Source organism: Schistocerca piceifrons, chromosome X (assembly GCF_021461385.2).
Source record: "Schistocerca piceifrons isolate TAMUIC-IGC-003096 chromosome X, iqSchPice1.1, whole genome shotgun sequence".
Taxonomy (NCBI): domain Eukaryota; kingdom Metazoa; phylum Arthropoda; class Insecta; order Orthoptera; family Acrididae; genus Schistocerca; species Schistocerca piceifrons.
In genome coordinates this window covers 80,675,165-80,698,355 of record NC_060149.1, presented here as the reverse complement: position 1 = coordinate 80,698,355, position 23,191 = coordinate 80,675,165, and the positions used below count along the sequence as shown (strand labels likewise).

The following is a 23,191-nucleotide window of genomic DNA, read 5'->3' as shown; positions in this document are numbered from 1 at the left end:
CTTAGTGAAAATATTCCTAATGGGTAGCAGACCAGCTTGTATAGCTTACTGTGCAGTTTTATAACATGTGACACAGTGCATGCGGCAGACCAGAATTTCAGCTTATCATCAGATTAATTACAATTGGCCATATCCTGACTCCACTACCATGTTGCAGGGCAATTGTGACAGGACTGGTACATCAGTTAACACCACGCCGTAATGATATAATCACAATGCAAAAATAGAAACAAATTTTGTAGCTGACCACTGGTACTCTTAATATACTGATTTCACAATGGACTTCTTGGATCCCTGAAATATTTCTTCATAGACTGCGGCTTGCTCTGACATGTATGCCCTTACCAGTACTTAATGTTTGTTAACTGTATAATTAAAACTGCTTGTTTCTAAAATTTGAGATGCCTCTTGTGTTTGGATTTGTCTACTTACATGGCTGAGTTTAGTTAGTTAGGTAGTCTTGTCTACAGGCTGGTATAGCATAGGTTCACAGTTCCTCCTATCTTGGTGCTTCGAAGTAACATTTTATTTAAGGGCATGTATTGTTTGTTTTCTGGTGGTTGTCACAGTTTTGCAATCCATGCAGTCTTTTGGTCTTGACTCGGACTGAATTAGCAAGTTTGATTATTGGCAGCCTATACAAGCTGGGTCTCGTTATTTTAGTTATTTGACTAGGGTTAATTTGGTTCCTTCCACAATATTTAAGTGATTGCAGTTCAGTACAATTCATATGTGAATGATTTCTAGTTAGTCATCTTACATGACCAGACTTCAGGTATTGAAACATGACTGTGAATTTGATAGTCCTCACCATCTAGCTCATAGAGTTCTTCTTCCTGAGTGAATAAAATCATGAAAACAAATCTCTACTCATTTCCACACATTGTTGACACCCTAGACTCCCTGAAAGGGACAAAGCATTTCTCAATTATAGATATGTAGACAGGCTACCAGTAAATCGATGTTGACAGGCTGCCCAGGAAAAGATTAACTTGATAACATCAATGAGTTCAAAGTTATGCTGTTTGTACTATGTAATGTTTCAGCCACCTGTGAGTATATGATGGACAACCTCCTCTTACACCTTCAACCAGGTTGTTCCAACTTGGATGCCTGCCTGGCAACAACCAGGTAGCATGGGCACATGTGAGCAAATGGCTGACGTACGGACAGAGTTGTAATCTGACCATAGGACCATAGAGTGTGCGTAACGGTCAAGAACAGGTGGCCAGGTGCAGTCAAGCAGATCACGCATCCACAGTACGCGAGAAAGCGGGGTGTTTCCTGAGAAGGCTACACTATCTGTTCCTGCCTGCAGGCATGCTGAGCAGGACAGTAACGAAGGCATGGTAAGATAGGCTGCTGCCAATGGTGCAGGTGCAGAGGGGATACAAAATCTGACCAGTTAAAAAAAATACGGTTTAAAAAATTAACTTGGAGAAGTATGTGAGTTCTCCTACCTCTTGTGTTCCTATCTTCTGCCAACAAGGAGAACCCTCCCATTGGCTGGCCACTGTAAATGCATCCTGTCATCACAGCACCATGTCTACAATGACGTTTTGTCCAAGCAGCATGATGAAGAAACAACTACTGCAGATCAGACGTCTAATGGTAAAGTGCACTTGGCAACAGTGCACTTGGTGCACAAGCCTACAGCCTACACAACTTGCACATGTCCAGCAATTCAGCTTTTGCTTCAACTTTGCAATGGTATAATAGGATCTCAAACGTTGGCAAGCTGATGCTAAAGCAAATATGCTATTTGACTGAAGTCATCCAACTTTTGCAAGCTAGGGACTGGAGCAAGACTGCTTGAGCTAGAATGCTTAAAGATATTTAATACAATACTAAGTGTGATGGAAAATATATCTCACATATATAAGAACATCTCATCTGACTGTACCTTCCTGTCACGAAACATCTTAAATGAAAGCTCAGTCTCTTACGCTACAAAAGTTCAGTTGATTTTAGTGTCAAGCACAGCAGATACATTGGCACAGCACAGCTAGTTCAAATAATAGCTGCCTTCAAGTTAAGAGGATAAAAATGGACTCCCATTTGGATATTTTGAAGGATTTTCAAAGTACAGGTTAAGGGATGCTTATTCAAATGCCAAAAAAGCTTTGCCAGGAACAGCAGTATCTTGGATGATAGCAGACTGTAATCTCTAACATCTTGGCCATAGGATATGTCAAAGCTGTTAAACCTGACTTGAGTGTCATAATCAATACTTGTTATTGTCTCTGCTCGTAACTAACGAAATTTTTCTTCTATTTCTGATAAGTAATGTATGTCCTGTTTGCATGTGACCTCAGATGGATCACGAAGTGCTTATAAATTCGTTTTCCTGATCTTCCTTACGGCTACTTTTCTTTCTTCAGTTCAGTTCGTTCCTAGTTTTCTTGGAACATCGTTCTACCCAAAAGTTTATCTCTTGACGAAACAGATTCCTGTTTGAAATACGGCTCAAAGGTTCCTACAACCTTCCTCTGTAACGGTGCAAAAGCGTGGTGCCCTGCTATGTCGCCTTCTGGCTCGGCGTCGCTTCAGACGCACATCCCCTATTATTACCATTTCACCCCTCGTTTTGATGTCTTTGCAATGGTGGTCAGCACCGAGACGCCTAGTGTTTAAAGCACGCAGTTTTTTTTATGGTGCCCGAGGATAACATTTCAGACGCACCCCCGGTCAGAATCGACACCAAAAGGCCTCAGAAAGTGGCATAAAAGGCGTCAGTGAAATTACCCTTTTCCTTGGGGTGCTTATTCCCACACATTTCGCAGTCAAAAAGGACAGTTGGCTCTATGATGAGCAACGGGACGCCATTATTGACAACCCTTGACACTGCTGGCACTGTCCGGATGATTCAACCCTAATGTAAGGACATCATGGGCCAGCAACCCCAGTGGACGTGATTGCACCCCTCTGGAGCGTAGAATGACGGCAGTTATTGCTCTGGTGTATAGGGTGGAAGCACTATGGTCCTTCAAAACCACTCGACGAAATTTTAATGTGATCGGAAACAGCAAAGCGTGCTTATGCTTTTTCAGCTTTCCTGTTTCATTCCCCCCAGTGAAGTGATCATGGTACAATATTGAGAGATGTGCGAATAAAATAGAAGAGGTCCCTCTAGCACTTCCCAATTTGGCAACAACCTCAGTACCACCTGCCTGCCTTTGTTGAGCACTTTAAAAATGTACCTGTACAGAGATAATGTGCGATGAGAGTCCTAGGTGCCCTTGACATCCCTCCAGTTTCCCATGTCTGCTAGCAGGCTTAGGAGCAGCAGTGCAGCATGTCTATAGGTGCCCAGGAGTCTCATCACAGTTTGTCTCTGTACAGGTACATTTTTAAAGCGTCTCAAGAAAAGCACGCAGTTGGCACTGAGGGTGTTGCCAAATTGGAAGGTCTTAGAGGGACCTTTGCCATTTTGTTCATGCATCTATCAATGTTGTACCACTGCGCAATAACGCCACAAGAGGGCTGAAAAAGCACATCCATCCTTTGCTGCTTCAGATCCTTTTAAAATTTCGTTGAATGGCTTTGAACGGGCCATAGTGGCTCCACCCTATACACCAGAGCAGTAGCTGCAGTTGCTCTGCACTCCAGAGAGGTGCATTCACGTTCAATGAGGTTGCTGACCCATAATGTCCTTAGAGCAGGGTTGAATCATTCGGCTGGTGTCAAATGTTGTCAAGAACATCGTGCGGCTGCTCATCACACTGTGAACTGTCGATTTTCACCTCAAAATGTGTGTGAATCGAGGCCTCAAAGAAAAGGTGGTTTCATTGATGCCATTTGTGGCAGCCCCTGAAGTCTTTTCGTGTCGATTCCGAGTGGCAATGTGTCTGAAATGTCTTCCTCAGCCACACACAAGAAAACAGAACGATTTAAAGGCTGGGTATCATGGTTGCGACTTCCACTCCAAATGTGTCAAAAGAAGGGATAAAATGTGGTTAAGTGTGGGTGTGTGTGGCGGGGAGGGGGGGGCGGGGGGGGGAGGGGGGATGGGTGTGTGCGCTTCTGTAGATATGCACTTTTGGTTGTAGATGTCATGCATTCTCCTGCACCCTTTCTTGAGTTTTTAATCGAACTCCTAATGCTTGTCTTACTAGGGAGGTGTTAAACCCTCTTTTTCCGTACTTGTTGTTAAATTTCTGAATGTTAAATTTAGTGCAGATCTACACTGAAGTTTTTTTTCTTGTGTTTTAAGAAAAGGAGCTTGTTGGCCAGATTTCCCAGAACATTCTTTGAGGACGTCTGCCTTATTACTGTGATTTCACTGTCCACCAAAACAAACAAATACTGTGAAGGCCCAATGATACTGACCGGCCACCATGTAATCCTCAGCCCTTAAAGTTAGATGCAGATACAGAGGGGTATGTGGTCAATGTGGTCAGCACACCACTCTCCCCCACCGTTGTCACTTTTCATGACTGGTGCCATTACTTCTCAATCAAGTAGCTCCTCAATTGGCCTCACAAGGACTGCATGCACCCCACTTGCTAACAGCACTCATCAGAGCCAGATGGTAACCCATCCAAGCAAGGGCGTACCCATGATCTGAACTGGGGGGGATGGGGGGGGGGCCAGGTCATACTAGTCTCAGGAAACAAGGACTCGAGACAACATACAGCGCTTCTTATTAAATACAACAGTAAACCAGTGAAAAACTGCTTTCAATAAACATTTTAAATACAAGAATGCACTTGTACAATCCGAGAAAACATGCAGCATTTCTTATTAAATAAAACAGTAAACTAGTGAAAAACTGCGAATATCTTCTAGGGGGGGGGGGGGGCAACTGCCCCCTCCCCCCCCCCCTGCCCCTCACTGGGTACACCCATGCATCCAAGTGCTAGCCAAGTCTGACAGCACTTAACTGAAGGGGAACCAGTGTTACCACTGTGGCAAGGCCATTGGCTTCATTGTCCACTAGTATCGCTAAATCGTCTACAAGAGCTAAGGAAGAGACAGAGTCATCTTTATTTGCCCCAACACAATAGGCTTCCAGAGTCTTTAATGTTTTAATTCTTTTTCCAATTCCTTAACGATTTTGTCTAAGATGATATTGAAGTGAGCAGTTACAGTTTATTTTCTTACCGAACACCTGTTTCAATTTCAAATGGTTCTGATATTTCACTCTAAATTTTGCAAGTGAAGCTTACCGTCTTTGAGTCTAGTCCCTACTCTTTTAGGATATCAAACAGGGACTACTGGTGGTCAATCAAAGCTCTTCTTCTTGAAGTAGATGAAAGTGTGTGTGACTGACAAGAGAACATTCCCAAGTGTAAATGAATGATGTTGATGAACTTTGCCAAGTTTGCAGAGAGAGTAAAATAGCGCAATACATAATTTTTTTACTCGTGCCCAATTTCACTTCAAAGTGGGCAAACATACCCCATTATCTAATTTGGTTCATTAGGTTTGGAAGCGAATATCTTTGAAATGACGATATATAAAAAAATATTCCTCATATAAAAGTTGATATGTAACACTAGGCTGCATTTTAAAACTTTTTGTCATATGATTTGTTGCAAGTAACTACTCTTGAATCAATTTTTTTATGCTGATTCTAGAAATTGCTACCGTTTTTCTCTATCACGTCAGGTTTTTGCACAAAACAGGAAGTAATATTTTGGCGATTTTCACTTCTGAGCCCACAAATATATTCTCACACCATTTCACTCAAAGTAAGTTTTTAATCAAACAAAACACATTCAAAAAATAATATACATTTAAAAAATACTCCTCAAAACTCCCTTAATTTGTTTCTTCACTACCATGTTTAAAAACAAGAAATCAAGAATGACCCATACATTTTTAAACTTCCTCTTCTTTCATTTCCTTGCAGATCCTTGTGTATGATAACATCCAACAGTAGTCGGTCAACGAAGCTGCTGTCCAATGCCGCTAGTACTTCCTCTTAATATCTCAGTGAAAACGTTCACTCTGCTCTTCAACATAATGTCCCCAATTTCTGGAAAGGAATCGATATGTGAGTGTAGAAAGTGGACTTTCACACTCATTTAATAACCCACCTTTCTGAGACCAAGCAACTTTTTACAACTATTGCTTGTAATTAGGATTTTTGTTATTCCATAGAACTCAGTAAGTGATCACAAGGCGATCATGCACATTTTTCTCTTTTCTTTATTGTCTTCTCAGAATCTTCATCTTTCGTCAGTTTCTTTATTAATAGAAGTGCATTAACTCGTTCTCTGAGAATAGATGGACTAATTCTTTCTCGCTATGTCTGTACAATGAGTATTGTGTTCCTGATTCCAGAAGGTTCTTACTTTTTAACCAGGAACCAAGTAGTTCCACACATTCCTTAGGCAAATTCAAATCTCGTATGAGAGCATTAAGTTCAGTCTGAGAGAACAGCTATGGAGTCGCATTCAGGCTGGTGGACATCACTATCGACTTCTGTAATTGCATCAACTTCGGTTTCTTCATCATCTTCTGCCACATTCTCTACAACAGGTGGAGGAAGAGAAGCAATCAGATCTTCTCCGTGTGAAAACTGGTCTAATGGTTGAATCAATGCTTGGCTACATAATTTGTCTCTTATTTTTCGAACTGCACTCCTGAACATTAACTAAGCAGAAGTAACAGTCATTTTGGTGACTTTTACGCTACCTCCACACCGTTGGAATCGGAAATGGGATTCATGTTTTCTTTTATTTTGTCCACAATCTTAACTTTCCCAGACAATAAAGGCAAACTGTCTCTGGCACCCATGCCTTATGTTGGACACCAAGATTCATTTTAAAATAAGCACCGTAAGCTTTTTACACAAAGTCTGTTTAGTCACTGTATAAGTCCGAAAATGTAACAGAAAATATTTTGATTCTTCATGCACCGACATATTGACATGGTAGTAAATATCATCAGTAGGCGAGGTGTTTCATTAATACTGGCTTAAATATATACAATTATCACGCTATAGCACTGTTAATCCAAGCCTGTGAGACAAGCAACGGTTTCAGGGTCACACAACAATTAAAAGGTGTAACAACCTAAAGGCGTACAGGGCTGTACTGAACAATTTCCCTCCAACAACACACATAACGTACTGGCACAGCAATACAGGGTATCAAAAAGAATCATCCGATTTGGCACATCGATATTTCTAAACCTAGTAAATATCTACAATGAATTTTGTTTTTTGATGAACAGGAAATTAAAAAAGCCTTTTTTCATACCTGTTCATAGGTGTTCAATACGTCCCCCTTCAGATCGATGGCATATGTCAATGCAGTATTCAAATTATTCCTGCACTGTGGTGAGTATGTCTTGAGTTATAGCTCCCACAGCTGCTGTTATACAGTATCTCAGTTCATTCATTGTAGTTGGTAATGGAGCCACATAAACAGAATCCTTTATAACCACCCCCCTCCCAAGAAATAATCACATACAGTTAGGTCCGGTGACCCTGGAGGCCAGTAAGGTAAGGCTGAAACATTTGGTCCAGTAAGACTGATCCATCATTCAGAAATCGTTTGATTTAAAAATTCCTGCACTTCCAGGTGCCAGTGTGGCAGTGCCCCATCCTATTGGTAAATGAAGTCGTTCGAATCAGCCTCCAACTGTGGGAAAAGAAAGTTCTCATGCATATGGAGATATGTGCTTCCTGTAACAGTGTTCTTGGAAAAGAAAATGGACCATACACCTTTTCCCATGAAACTGCACAAAAAACATAAAATTATGGAGAGTCTTACTCGTGTTGTACAACTTCATGTGCTTCTTCTGTACATCATATTCTCACATTATGACAGTTCACCTTTCCATTTAAATGAAATGTTGCCTTGTCGCTAAACTAAGTGTGGAAGCAGAAGACTCATCCTCCATCTTGCCAAGCACGAATTTACACAACTCCACACATTGTTGTATGTCACGAGCTTGCAGTACCTGAATTTTGTTCGGTTTCATGTGTAAACGTTGATGCAACACACGCCAAACATACATCAGGGACATGTTGAGCTGTCGAACTGCACAGTTAACTGATTTTTGAGGACTCCTTGTTAAACTGAAACTATGGTAGATGTGTTCGATGCCTGTGCCTTTACACAAACAACCTATTTCTCGGAATTGTTAATGCCGTCGTCTAACACTCTGTGCTGTTGGAAGATCCACACCCTAACTAGTACGAAAGTCACGCTGAACAGTTAATACTGACCTCCACTGGGCAAAACATAGAACACAAAATGCTTTCTGTTGTCCTGATACCATTATTACTAGAAATGAACTGTGCGCACACTGCTGCTACCTAGCGAGAACCATGTAAAACTCGGAGAGTTAGCTCTTTCTAACATTATGTTGTTCATGCACATATTTCAAATGACATAATACTTCTGATTTTTTAAAAATTGGATGATTCTTTTTGATACGCCCCGTATATCTTTGAAGTCAAATTGCGGCAAAACTGTACAAATTGCGACAAAACTGTACATGATAGGAAAAAAATTAAAACAGATTTGGAATCAGCGTAAAAAGCTGCATAAGTTTTCAGTCATCTGATACCATGCAGACTAGTGTAAGCAATGCTCTTGAAAACTGTGTAACTGGATTTTGCTCTAATTTCAAATTTTTCAAAATACCTCACCATCATTAATTAGTTTTGAAAAATGAAAACTTTTGTTACAACGTAAGTTAAAGAAGCTTTCAAGCTACATACTACAATCATGTGTAATGAAGTAGGCATCTGAAATACCATTTTTGGAAAATAAGTAGTACACAATGTGCTATCAGAGTATTTTCAACATAAATATTTAAAATATCTAAACATTCATTATTAGTCTACTTTTTGCTTTACTTCTATTTGTTTGACATTATAAACTGCTATTTTATGTCATACATTTTTTGTTTTGTTTTTTAGTTTATTGCTTTGCTTTTTACTTTATTGTTTTATATATGTGTATTTTGTTCATTTAAAGTAATAAATAATTCATTATTGTGATATAAAACCCTTACAATAATGATAATCTGTCGTAAATGGTTAAGCATAACGTTTTGTTGCACATAAAATGAACGAAATTTCTTCACATAATATACATGACAGAGAACACACATAAAAAAACTCAACAGGATTTCAAATTGTCACAGGTGACTCTCTAAATATCCTTAGTTGTATCAGGCATATTTCAGTGCATTGGTAAACCTTGGCGATGAGAGCTGATTATGTACTGCTGACTGCAGCTTCATTAAAGCGTTTCTTAAGTGGAGACTGATATCAACTCATTCAACAGAATAAGATATGACAATCTTCTCACAAAGTTTTACCAATACTGAAAGCCATATACATTTCACAACTGTGCCATTAAGCCCTTTGGGATTCCCAGATGAACAAGTCCCTTGTCCAGAGGTATTATGGCGGAAATGGTTTTTTCTCACTGACCACCTACCTTTTTAATAGTTATAAAAAAACTAACTGTGAATTTCGTCAGAGAATTCGAGAATCTCGTTTTGAAACCAGAAATGTCCTTGTGATAGCATCTAAATCTGTTAACAAACGTCTGATCAGATCAAAGGATATTTGAAAGAGGTTTATTTTCCCAGTGATTGTGAAAAATCTGTTTTATTGTTAGATCATTGGGGCTGTCAGTGTGAAAGAACCATACAGACCATCATACTTGAGGACAAGGAAATTGTTCATCTGGTGATTGCAAAGAGCTTGACAGCACAGTTGTGTGATTTACAGGGTGGTTATAAATAAAGTTAAACTTTCAAACCGCTGTAGAAATAACACTACTGATCAGAATGAACTCAAATTGCAGCGGAATATTATAGGAGAAGGGGGGGGGGGGGAACGTATGGCAGAAGAAAAATAAATATTCATAAATAAAAAATAGTAGCAAAGTCATATCATATTGGAAACGAAAAATCTGTTTTTAACTGTCGTGAGGTCCAAAACCGCACAAAAAGCATCACTCACATCGGTTTTTAATTGCCCTGAGGCCAAAAACTGCATAAAAAGCACCAACCGCATCTGTTTTTAATCGTCCTGAAGCTAAAAGCCACATTAAAAGCATCGATCTCATCGGTTTTTAATTTTCTGAAGCCGAAAACCGCATAAAAAGTATCATTCAAAACCAAATCGGATTACTAATTTCTGTCTTACTGGACCAAATGTTTCAGCCTTACCTTACTGGCCTCCAGGGTCACCGGACCTAACTGTATGTGATTATGTGTCAGATGTGGTCGGATGGGACACATTAGACGCGATTGCAAGGAAGTGCAGCGCAGGAAATGCAGACGTTGGGGTCATCGGGAGTGTAATTGCAATGGGTCCTGGCAGAAACATGATAGGAAACCGCAGGGTGGGCCTCACCCCCCTCAGTTAAATGGGGCAGGGGGTGGTGTGTCCACTGTGCAACACCCCGGTAAGGATTAATGCTAGTACAGAATCAGTGGAAGACTTTTTTCTGACCGGCTTGGTGAGGGGCAGATCAAGCAAATTTTTATTGGATACCGGGTGTCAGATATCCGTGGCGAGTAGAAATGTACTCGGTAAAGTAGAATTAAAACCACCACGCTGGGCGTTAAGTGGCGATGGCGGGGGACAGGTGAAGTCACTCGGATCAGCGGTGTTAAAGTTCCGAGTGGAAATGAGGAACTTCCAGGTGAATGTAGAAGTTCTTCCAGTTGTTGGCAGCAGCTATGATGTCATACTCGGATTGGATTTCCTGGTTGCGCATCACGCAAAAGTTAACCTGGAACGGCGTACAGTAGAACTGGATGGAATACAATTTCTCCTAGGTTCTGTGGCCGAAAACCATTACTGTCGCAAGGAACCGCCCAGACGTCAGGTGGGCCACCTAAACTGCGTACAAGGTCCCTTAGGGTTTACTCGCGGGATACTATACCGAAGGGTACAGGGAAAATAATCTAGGCAGATGTTGGAGCTAGCGTGCCAGTAAATTCGTTGTGTGTCGTTGACCTTTGTCTGAGAATGAGCCGCTGGATAAAATGAAGTGTTTTACGCGCCATAGCGTGTCCTACGTGCGGGAGACAGAAGGAAAAAAGGTTGTGCCTCTCAGTATTGATAATCTTGGCCTTGAAGAGGTGCAGTTAGCACGGGGTACCATAATAGCGAATCTGGAGATAATAGGGGAAGATGAACTGTATAAGGATTTCGCAGCAGATTACACAGTGCCAGGAGAGTCTGTCAGCTGGTCGCACTGAGGGGTAAAGTAGCACATTTAGAGGGGCAAGACAGAGATGTCATGGAGAACCTTTTGATAGAGTATAAAGAGTTATTTAATTCCCATGGTTTCTGCCCGCCACACCGTTAGTTCAGCATTAAATCCCCACTGGGAATGAAGCACCGGTGTATAAACGTCCATATTGTGTTGCAAAAAGTTTACAGCCTGTCATGGAAGAATTTATTAATCAACAGCTTAGGGATGGGATAACAGAAACCAGTAGTAGTCCCTGGTCCGCTCCTGTCGTAATAGTGGGTAAAAAATCACCTGATGGGGGCAAGGCATATGGTTTTTGTTGTGATGATCGTTTCCTGAATCAAAAAACTGTATCAGATGCATACCCAATGCCTAATATCACTGAAACTCTGGATAATTTAGGTCAGGGACAGTACTTTACGACCTTGGATATTCGAAGCGGGTACCACCAGTTGGAGGTCGCCCCGCAAGACCGACCGAATACAGATTTTTCAACACCTGCAGGTCATTTTCAGTATCGGCGAATGCCTTTCGGACTCAAAAATGCTCCGGCAACCTTCCAACGGCTACTAGATAGCGTGTTATGAGGGCTGAAACCCAATCAGTGTATGGTTTATCTGGACGACATAATTGTTTTCTCAAAGGACGTGCAAGAACATGTGCGCCGTTTGCGCGAAGTTTTCGATAGTCTGAAAGCAGCGAGGTTAACTCTTCATATGGAAAAATGTCATTTTTTTGTTGCAAGAAGTCCATTATTTAGGTCATATATGGGACAGGAGGGTGTCCACATGGATCCAAAACTTGTAGAGGCGGTAATGAATTTTCGGACACCTACAAAAGTAAAGGAGTTGCAATCCTATTTAGATCTTGCTAATTTTTACAGGAGGTATATACCAAAATTTGCGGAAATTGCAAGGCCCCTCACGCAGTTGTTGAAGAAGGGAACAAAATTTCACTGGTCAGCAGAATGCAAAGAGGCTTTTCTAAAGTTAAAATATTTGTTAAAATCTAGTCCGGTTTTGGCTTTTCCAGAATTTAGTAAACAGTTTATATTATCTTGTGACTCTAGCAATTTCGCTTTGGGCATTGTATTATCTCAGGAAATAGATGGGCAGGAACACCCTATAGCATATGCTTCCAGACAGCTAAACAATGCAGAAAAAAATTACTCAACAACCGAGAAGGAGTTATTGGCATTAATTTTCGGAATAACCTATTTCTGGTGTTATTTGTATGGACGACGTTTCAAAGTGGTTACTGACCATGCAGCACTTAAGTGGTTGTTAGGGCTTACAGACCCAACGAGTAGATTAACTAAGTGGGCTTGCGTCTTAGTGAGTACGATTTTGAAGTGATTCATAGGCCGGGTAAATTGCACGGAAACGCAGATGGTCTGAGTCGTAAAGTATGCGCCATGGTATGCACAGGATAAATGAGAACAAATGGGTGGAGGCACAAACCACCGACACAGATTGTCAACGATTTACTCGCAGTGACAGTTCGTCATGGAAGACGGGATATTGTACCGTAACGGTCCACGCAGAGGTGTACCAGAAATATTGTGAAGCGAAATTTTAAGGCAAGCACATGATTCAGTGTTTGCTGGTCATTCAGGTCGAAGAGCAACAGAAAGGAGGGTAGCACAGAGTTATTGGTGGTCAACGCGTAGGCAAGATGTCGATCAGTACATACCGAATTGCATTCCGTGTGCTCAACGGGCGGAATTGAGTCATCAGAAAATTGTGTTGCAACGACTACCGGAAGCGGATAGACCTTTTTAATTATTTGGTGTAGACGTCTTGGGACCGTTTGAGCAAACGCCAGTGGGTAATCGCTATGTTTTAACAATAATAGATCATTTTTCGCGCTATGTGTCTATGAAAGCTATTCCGGCTGAAACAGTTGCTCACGCCATGGTATATCAATGGATATTGAAATTCGGAACACCTGAAACTATAATTACAGATCAAGGGACAAACTTTATGTCCGATTTGATGAAACAGTTATGCAAGTTGTTGCATGTAAAGAAATTGAGAACATGCGCGTTACACCTGCAGGCTAATGGTCGGACCAAGAGAGTTCATCGTACAATAGCTAAGATGTTAAGTTATTATGTAAATTCGCAACACAACAATTGGGATACCCTATTGGCGTTTTTAACTGCAGCGTATAACTCAAAAGTGCATAAAAGTACAGGATTATCTCCGTATGAAGTACTGTTCGGTCGGAAGATACCATCTCCGTTTGAATTGCTCAAGACCGCACCGGGAACCGATATTTCGGCTGTTAAGGATTTATCCACAAAGTTGAAAACAATCTTTCGGCAGGTAAAAAAAAATTAACACTAAAGCATTAGAGAGACAGGACAAAGTTCACAATAGAAAGGCGGCTTTACTCAAATATCACGTAGGACAAAGGGTGATGATGACTAGCCCGTATGTGCCAAAAAGCAAAACGAAAAAATTTGTATCCCGTTATTTCGAGCAGTTAGTCCGCGAACCCACGCAAATTGCAAATGGTTGCGAAAGCACACTTGACCTCTTAGCCACAAACAATCCAGAGCTAATAGAGAGCATCATGACTGATACAGGGATTAGTGATCACAAGGTCGTTGTAGCTAGGCTCAATACCGCTTCTTCCAAATCCACCAGAAACAAACACAAAATAATTTTATTTAAAAAAGCGGACAAAGTGTCACTAGAAGCCTTCCTAAGAGACAATTTACATTCCTTCCGAACTGACTATGCAAATGTAGACGAGATGTGGCTCAAATTCAAAGATATAGTAGCAACAGCAATTGAGAGATTCATACCTCATAGATTGGTAAGAGATGGAACTGATCCCCCATGGTACACTAAACAGGTCCGAACGCGGTTGCAGAGGCAACGGAAAAAGCATGCGAAGTTCAGAAGAACGCGAAATCCCGAAGATTGGCTAAAATTTACAGACGCGCGAAATTCGGCACGGACTTCAATGCGAGATGCCTTTAATAGGTTTCACAACGAAACATTGTCTCGAAATTTGGTAGAAAATCTGAAGAAATTCTGGTCGTATGTAAAGTACAAAAGCGGCAAGACGCAGTAAACACCTTCGCTGCGCAGTGCCGATGGTACTGTTACCGACGACTGTGCTGCTAAAGCGGAGTTATTGAACGCAGTTTTCCGAAATTCGTTCACCAGGGAAGACGAATGGAATATTCCGGAATTTGAAACACGAACAGCTGCAAGCATGAGATTCTTAGAAGTAGATACCTTAGGGGTTGCGAAGCAACTCACATCGCTTGATACGGGCAAGTCTTCAGGTCCAGATTGTATACCGATTAGGTTCCTTTCAGATTACGCTGATACAATAGCTCCCTACTTAGCAATCATATACAAACGCTCGCTCACCGATAGATCTGTACCTACAGATTGGAAAACTGCGTAGGTCGCACCAGTGTTTAAGGAGGGTAGTAGGAGTAATCCATCGAACTACAGACCTATATCAGTGACGTCGGTTTGCATTAGGGTTTTGGAGCATATACTGTATTCAAATACACTCCTGGAAATTGAAATAAGAACACCGTGAATTCATTGTCCCAGGAAGGGGAAACTTTATTGACACATTCCTGGCGTCAGATACATCACATGATCACACTGAAAGAACCACAGGCACATAGACACAGGCAACAGAGGATGCACAATGTCGGCACTAGTACAGTGTATATCCACCTTTCGCAGCAATGCAGGCTGCTATTCTCCCATGGAGACGATCGTAGAGATGCTGGATGTAGTCCTGTGGAACGGCTTGCCATGCCATTTCCACCTGGCGCCTCAGTTGGACCAGCGTTCGTGCTGGACATGCAGACCGCGTGAGACGACGCTTCATCCAGTCCCAAACATGCTCAATGGGGGACAGATCCGGAGATCTTGCTGGCCAGGGTAGTTGACTTACACCTTCTAGAGCACGTTGGGTGGCACGGGATACATGCGGACGTGCATTGTCCTGTTGGAACAGCAAGTTCCCTTGCCGGTCTAGGAATGGTAGAACGATGGGTTCGATGACGGTTTGGATGTACCGTGCACTATTCAGTGTCCCCTCGACGATCACCAGTGGTGTACGGCCAGTGTAGGAGATCGCTCCCCACACCATGATGCCGGGTGTTGGCCCTGTGTGCCTCGGTCGTATGCAGTCCTGATTGTGGCGCTCACCTGCGCGGCGCCAAACACGCATACGACCATCATTGGCACCAAGGCAGAAGCGACTCTCATCGCTGAAGACGACACGTCTCCATTCGTCCCTCCATTCACGCCTGTCGCGACACCACTGGAGGCGGGCTGCACGATGTTGGGGCGTGAGCGGAAGACGGCCTAACGGTGTGCGGGACCGTAGCCCAGCTTCATGGAGACGGTTGCGAATGGTCCTCGCCGATACCCCAGGAGCAACAGTGTCCCTAATTTGCTGGGAAGTGGCGGTGCGGTCCCCTACGGCACTGCGTAGGATCCTACGGTCTTGGCGTGCATCCGTGCGTCGCTGCGGTCCGGTCCCAGGTCGACGGGCACGTGCACCTTCCGCCGACCACTGGCGACAACATCGATGTACTGTGGAGACCTCACGCCCCACGTGTTGAGCAATTCGGCGGTACGTCCACCCGGCCTCCCGCATGCCGACTATACGCCCTCGCTCAAAGTCCGTCAACTGCGCATACGGTTCACGTCCACGCTGTCGCGGCATGCTACCAGTGTTAAAGACTGCGATGGAGCTCCGTATGCCACGGCAAACTGGCTGACACTGACGGCGGCGGTGCACAAATGCTGCGCAGCTAGCGCCATTCGACGGCCAACACCGCGGTTCCTGGTGTATCCGCTGTGCCGTGCGTGTGATCATTGCTTGTACAGCCCTCTCGCAGTGTCCGGAGCAAGTATGGTGGGTCTGACACACCGGTGTCAATGTGTTCTTTTTTCCATTTCCAGGAGTGTATTATGAATCACCTCGATGGGAACGATCTATTGATACGTAATCAGCATGGTTTCAGAAAACATCGTTCTTGTGCAACGTAGCTAGCTCTTTATTCGCACGAAGTAATGGCCGCTATCGACAGGGGATCTCAAGTTGATTCCGTATTTCTAGATTTCTGGAAATCTTTTGACACCGTACCTCACAAGCGACTTCTAATCAAGCTGTGGACCTATGGGGTATCGTCTCAGTTGTGCGACTGGATTCATGATTTCCTGTCAGGAAGGTCGCAGTTCGTAGTAATAGACGGCAAATCATCGAGTAAAACTGAAGTGATATCAGGTGTTCCCCAGGGAAGCGTCCTGGGACCTCTACTGTTCCTGATCTATATAAATGACCTGGGTGACAATCTGAGCAGTTCTCTTAGGTTGTTCGCAGATGATGCTGTAATTTACCGTCTAGTAAGGTCATCCGAAGACCAGTATCAGTTGCAAAGCGATTTAGAAAAGATTGCTGTATGGTGTGGCAGGTGGCAGTTGACGCTAAATAACGAAAAGTGTGAGGTGATCCACATGAGTTCCAGAAGAAATCCGTTGGAATTCGATTACTCGATAAATAGTACAATTCTCAAGGCTGTCAATTTAACTAAGTACCTGGGTGTTAAAATTACGAACAACTTCAGTTGGAAATACCACATAGATAATATTGTGGGGAAGGCGAGCCAAAGGTTGTGTTTCATTGGCAGGACACTTAGAAGATGCAACAAGTCCAGTAAAGAGACAGCTTACACTACACTCGTTCGTCCTCTGTTAGAATATTGCTGCTTGGTGTGGGATCCTTACCAGGTGGGATTGGTGGAGGACATCGAAAGGGTGCAAAAAAGGGCAGCTCGTTTTGTATTATCACGTAATAGGGGAGAGAGTGTGGCAGATATGATACGCGAGTTTGGATGGAAGTCACTAAAGCAAAGACGTTTTTCGTCGCGGCGAGATCTATTTACGAAATTTCAGTCACCAACTTTCTCTTCCGAATGTGAAAATATTTTGTTGAGCCCAACCTACATAGGTAGGAAAGATCATCAAAATAAAATAAGAGATACGAACAGAAAGGTTTAGGTGTCCGTTTTTCCCGCGCACTGTTCGGGAGTGGAATGGTAGAGAGATAGTATGATTGTGGTTCGATGAACCCTCTGCCAAGCACTTAAATGTGAATTGCAGAGTAATCATGTAGATGTAGATGTAGATCAAGGTCCTTTCCAGGTGATCGAGATGACATCGCCGGTGAATGTAAAATTACAGCTTCCAACTCGCCCTACTGTTGTGCATGTGAGCCGAATTAGGCCTTTCAAGGGGAATTTTGAGGAACTTCCTTCATTGTCTGTAGTAACTTCTAGTGGAGAGAAAGATTAATCTAAGAAAAAGAATAAGAAAGAAGCAGATAAGCAAGAGAACCAAGTTAATTGTGGAAGCGATCAGATATGCTATTATGCTCTTAGGTCACGCGTAAAAAGGAAGAGCTAATATGAGTTGTTTTTCTTTTGTTTCTCAGGAGGCGTGACGTTCTGGTAAGACCAGCAGTTCCATCGTCATGGGTTGCGCTGAAGAGGGAAGAGGGTTCAAATGGTTGAAATGGCTCTGAGCGCTATGGGACTTAACTTCTGAGGTCATCAGTCCCCTACAACTCAGAACTACTTAAACCTAACTAACCTAAGGACATCACACACATCCATGCCCGAGGCAGGATTCGAACCTGCGACCGTAGCGGTCGCGCGGTTCCAGACTGTAGCACCTAGAACCGCTCGGCCACCCAGGCCAGCAGGGAAGAGGGAAGGTGTGCACTATCTCTCAGCATAGTTATTCTGTTTTGCTGTTGCAACTTAGTTGAAGCCTTGAAGATCCGTGCTATATCATGTGGTGATTTGTTCTCGCGACAAACGGACGTAATTGGTCTGGTCATCAATGGACCTTAAGGGTGGACTGTAACATTTGGGCGATTGAAGACGAAATCTGTAAATTAGAGGAGACATTTAATGAACTTCATTCCATGGTGGTTAATCAGCCAAGGTTTAATGACACAAGCCGGCCGCGGTGGCCGAGCGGTTCTAGGAGTTTCAATCCGGAACCGCGCGACTGCTACGGTCGCAGGTTCGAATCCTGCCTCGGGCATGGATGTCTGTGATGTCCTTAGGTTAGTTGGGTTTAAGTTGTTCTAAGTCTAGGGGACTGATGACCTCAGATGTTGAGTCCCATAGTGCTCAGAGCCATTTGAACCATTTTTTAATGACACACAGGGGGGATATCAGCTACTACGATCATCTTTTCCACGCTTACAAGCGCAGTTGCGGCAAACTGCAAGGTTAAACCCGCACGTCCGTAGGAAAAGAGGATGGTTAGACGTAGGTGGCCGTATCCTAAAAACTGTTTTTGGGACCGCTGACGCGGAAGATATTAAAAGTATTAATGAAACGCTACGGCAGGTACAGGACAATGTGAGTAGCAACCAGGGAATGCTAGATCTTCACACAACCCAATTAGAGAGTTTGGAGAAAGATGTAGTTAATAATACGCGCCAATTGCTAACTTTGGCCGCGACCTTGATGTGCCACATTAAGGCTACAGCCGACACAACCAATCACGACTTGGGTATAATCAAGTACCGGTTGGATAACATCGATTCACAGCTGATAATCGCTAAGCTGCTTCGTTTTCTTGCTGATAATTTATGGAAGCACACATAGAAGCCACAGAACTACAGGAGGCTTTGTTGCACGCAATGCGCGGGCACCTAACCCCGGTACTGTTACCTTCAGAACAACTTCGGGAAGGATTACGGAAAGTTCAATCGGAATTGCCGAAATCCCTGGAGCTACTGACGACATTAACAGATGAACACTTATCTCTGTACTACAAAATGGCCACTGTTACCAGCACGCGGACGGGTACCCTGCTGAGAATTCATATCATAATGCCATTAACAACGAAGGATTGTAAATTTGAATGTTATGCCCTGCATACGTATCCAGTGAAGTGGGAAATTTTGCAGAAATTCGTACAATTAACCGTACAGGAAATACTTCTAGTGGCATATAACAGACAAGCTCATGCGTTCCTCACTGCACAAGACTTTCTGCATTATCGAACAGGTCTACTTACCATCTGCCCTGCGAAATTGTTACACACTGTTCCCAAACCTTGTGAGTATTCTCTATTCCGCTCTCAAGAACCAGTCACGGAGTGCCCTAAGGAAATTATAGCAGGCACGGTGCAGTTCTTTCAGCAAGTGGGTCCACATTGGGTATTTTCAGTAATGGAAAACACAGTCGTTATTTGCGTTTGTTACGAGCAGGGTAAGCAAGGGAGTACGCAAAGAATAGAATTTCAGGGACAGGGACTGTTAATTAACGGCACACAGTGTGACATTTCAGGGCCAACTTTCCGTTTACCAGCCGTGATTATTGGAGTTACAATCATGAACATAACATGCACATTGATCTATGTACCCGACCAACTGGTGGAATTCGTCACGAAAGAAAATCTCACTCTTTTGAATAGACATTAGACCTGACTTTGCTCGCCTCTTTGGATCGGATGCTAGCAGCTCAGGATGGACGTATAACTAGGGAACATCTTTTTCAACGAGTGCATGAGTACCGTAATGAGTATACGCAGCACTTTCTAGTTATTGGATCATCAACCACCGCCACCTGTATTTTTATCTTTGTCGTAGGATTAGTGTACTATCGGCCCAAGAGGAAGGTAGCCCAAATCCCGCCCCTTCCAACCTTTAACCCAAGGGTCCAGACAAAATCACTGAACAGTTGTGAGACACTGCAGCAGAACACTGAGTAATATTTATGAAGAAAGATTAGACTGAGGATAGAAGTGAATGAATACAGTGTAAATAGTGAATCAATCGCATTTTGTGGTGTTTGTGAAGTGAACTGTAGTTGTTTTGTCTTTTTGGTTGAATTCGGGGACGAATTCTTTTCGTACGAGAGAGCATTTCTGAAGAACAGATACATGTTATCACTGAATATTGATTTAAGTGTTACTAAGTCTTTTCTGAAAGTATTCGACTGGAGTGTTGCCATGTATGATAGTGAAACATGGACGGCACACAGTTTAGACAAAAAGAGAATAGAAACTTTGGAAATGTCATGCTACAGAAGAATGTTAAAGATTAGATGGGTAGATCATGTAACTAATGAGGAGGTAATTGCAGAGGACAATGGTTATTTTTAGGAAATATGGTGCGAAATAGTGATTTAGTGTGTTTGAGTGCTCGATGCGCCAGCCTCACGGCAGACGGCGGACGAAGACTAGCCGGGACGTTATGCAGGTGACACAGTTTTGCAATGAGCGTCAGTATGTGTGTACGTGCGCAGCAGCCATCAACAGCCAGAATGCAGCATTAGCATAATTACGCAGGCGCGGGCCGCGTGTGGCGCGGTTGCATTAGCCAACTCATCGAGAACTTTCTAAAAAACACGGCGCCGTGTAACCGGCGGATTCAGCAGTGGTCTGCACTATTTATAGGCATTAGAGGTGAGTGTCAGCATTTGGTTTGACCGAGTGGGCGTTCAGTCGCTGTCACGTTGTCGTCATCAGTGACGCTGTCTCCGGGGACCGGCTGGAGGAGGGCGTTGCCCTTTGCTGCACCGGCGTCTCCCGGCATCATCACGAACTGCCGCATCTGCAACAGGTGAGCCTGGCCAGGCCTCATGCTGCTAAACTCCTACCACCTGCGCAGCCGCTGACCGAGCACGGCGTCGCATTCCCTGGGCTGCGTGCATCAGCACGTCTCCATCACGACACAAGCGGTGGGGCTGAGCTACCGAAAAATGTATTAGAAGAACCAACAATAAAGAGGAAGATTGCTAAAACAGCCACCTTCTTCTACCCAGCCACGCCCTACAACCCCGACCACGTCACCCGCTCCGGTCATCCTATTACATACAGAATAAAATTGGAGAGCTAAGAAATTTGTGACACAACTTAGCCAAATGAACGGATCGGTTAATAGGACACTTTCTGAGACATCAAGGGATCACCAGTTGAGTGCTGGACGGAAATGTGGCGGTTGAAATCATAGAGGGAGACCAAGATTTGAATACAGTAAGCAAATTCAGAAGGATGTAGGTTGCAATAGTTATTCAGAGATGAAGAGGCTCACCCAGGATAGAGTACATCTACATCTACATGTATACTCCGCAAATCACATTCAAGTTCCTGACAGAGGGTTCATCGAACCACCTTCACAATATTCTACTATTCCAATCTCGTATAGCGCGCGAAAAGAATGAACACCTATATCTTTCCGTACGAGCTCTGATTTTATTTTGTTGAGGTGGTCGTTCCTCCCCATGTAGGTTGGTGTCAACAAAATATTTTCGAATACGGAGTACAAAGTTGGTGATTGGAAATTCGTGAGAAGATTCCGTCACAACAAAAACCGCCTTTCTTTTAATGATTTCCAGCCCAAATCCTGTATCATTTCTGTGACACTATCTCCCATATTTCACGATAATACAAAACGTACTGCCTTTCTTTGAACTTCTTCGATGTACTCCGTCAGTCTTATCTGGTAAGAATCCCACACCGTGCAGCAGTATTCTAAAAGAGGACAGACAAGCGTAGTGTAGGCAGTCTCCTTAGTAGGTCTGTTAGATTTTCAAAGTGTCCTGCCAATAAAACGCAGTCTGTGGTTAGCCTTCCCCACAATATTTTCTATGTGTTCCTTCCAATTTAAGTTGTTTGTAATTGTAATACCTAGATATTGTTTGAATTTACGTTTAGACTGATTTATCGTGTAACCGAAGTTTAACGAGATCCTTTTAGCACTCATGTGGATGACCTCACACTTTTCGTTATTTAGGGTCAACCGCCACTTTTCGCACCATTCGGATATCTTTTCTAAATCGTTTTTCAGTGTGTTATGATCTTCTGATGACTTTATTAGTCGATAAACGACAGTGTCATCGGCAAACAACCGAAGACGACTGCTCAGATTGTCTCCAAAATCGTTTATATAGATAAGGAACAGCAAAGGGCCTATAACACTACCATGCGGAATGCCAGAAATCACTTATGTTTTACTCGATGACTTTCCGTCAGTTACTACGAACTGTGGCCTCTCTGACAGGAAATCACAAATTCAGTCACATAACTGAGACGATATTCCATAAACACGCAATTTCACTACGAGCCGCTTATGTAGTTCAGTGTCAAAAGCCTACCGGAAATCCAGAAATAAGGAATCGATCTGAAATCCCTTGTCAATAGCACTCAACACTTCATGTGACTAAAGAGCTAGTTGTGCCTCATACGAACGATGTTTTTTAAACCTGTGTTGACTGTGTGTCAATAGACCGTTTTCTTCGAGGTAATTCATAATGTTCTAACACAATATATGTTCTAAAATCCTGCTGCATATCGACGTTAACGATATGGGCCTGTAATTTAGTGGATTACTCCTACTACCTTTCTTGAATATTGGTGTGACCTGTGCAATTTTCCAGTCTTTGGGTACGGATCTTTTGTCGAGCTAACGGTTGTATATTATTGTTAAGTATGGAGCTAATGCATCAGTATACTCCGAAAGGAACCTAATTGGTATACAGTCTGGACCAGAAGACTTGCTTTTATTAAGTGATTTAAGTTGCTTCACTACTCCGAGGATATTTACTTCTACGTTACTCATGTTGGCAGCTGTTCTCGATTCGATTTCTGGAATATTTAATTCGTCTTCTTTTGTGAAGGCATTTCTGAAGGCTATGTTTAGTAATTCTGCTTTGGCAGCACTGTATTCGATAGTATCTCAATTGCTACCGTGTAGAGAAGGCACTGATTGTTTCTTGCCGTTAACATACTTCACATACGACCAGAATCTCTTTCGATTTTGTGCCAGTTCTCAAGCCAAAGTTTCGTTGTGGAAACTGTTATAGGCGTCTCGCATTGAAGTCCGCGCTAAATTTCGAGCTTCTGTAAAAGATCGCCAATCTTGGGGAGTTTTCGTCTGTTTAAATTTGGTGTTTCTTTCGTTGTTTCTGCAACAGTGTTGTAACCCGCTTTGTG

The 23,191-nt window shown here is 42.9% G+C and overlaps 1 protein-coding gene across 1 annotated transcript in view; it reads right to left on the bottom strand.

Annotated features, from left to right (window-relative positions):
* LOC124722185 (dynein axonemal heavy chain 7-like) overlaps window positions 1-23,191 on the bottom strand; it is a 913,348-nt gene that overhangs the window by 515,529 nt on the left and 374,628 nt on the right. The gene's annotated exons all lie outside the window — the stretch shown is intronic.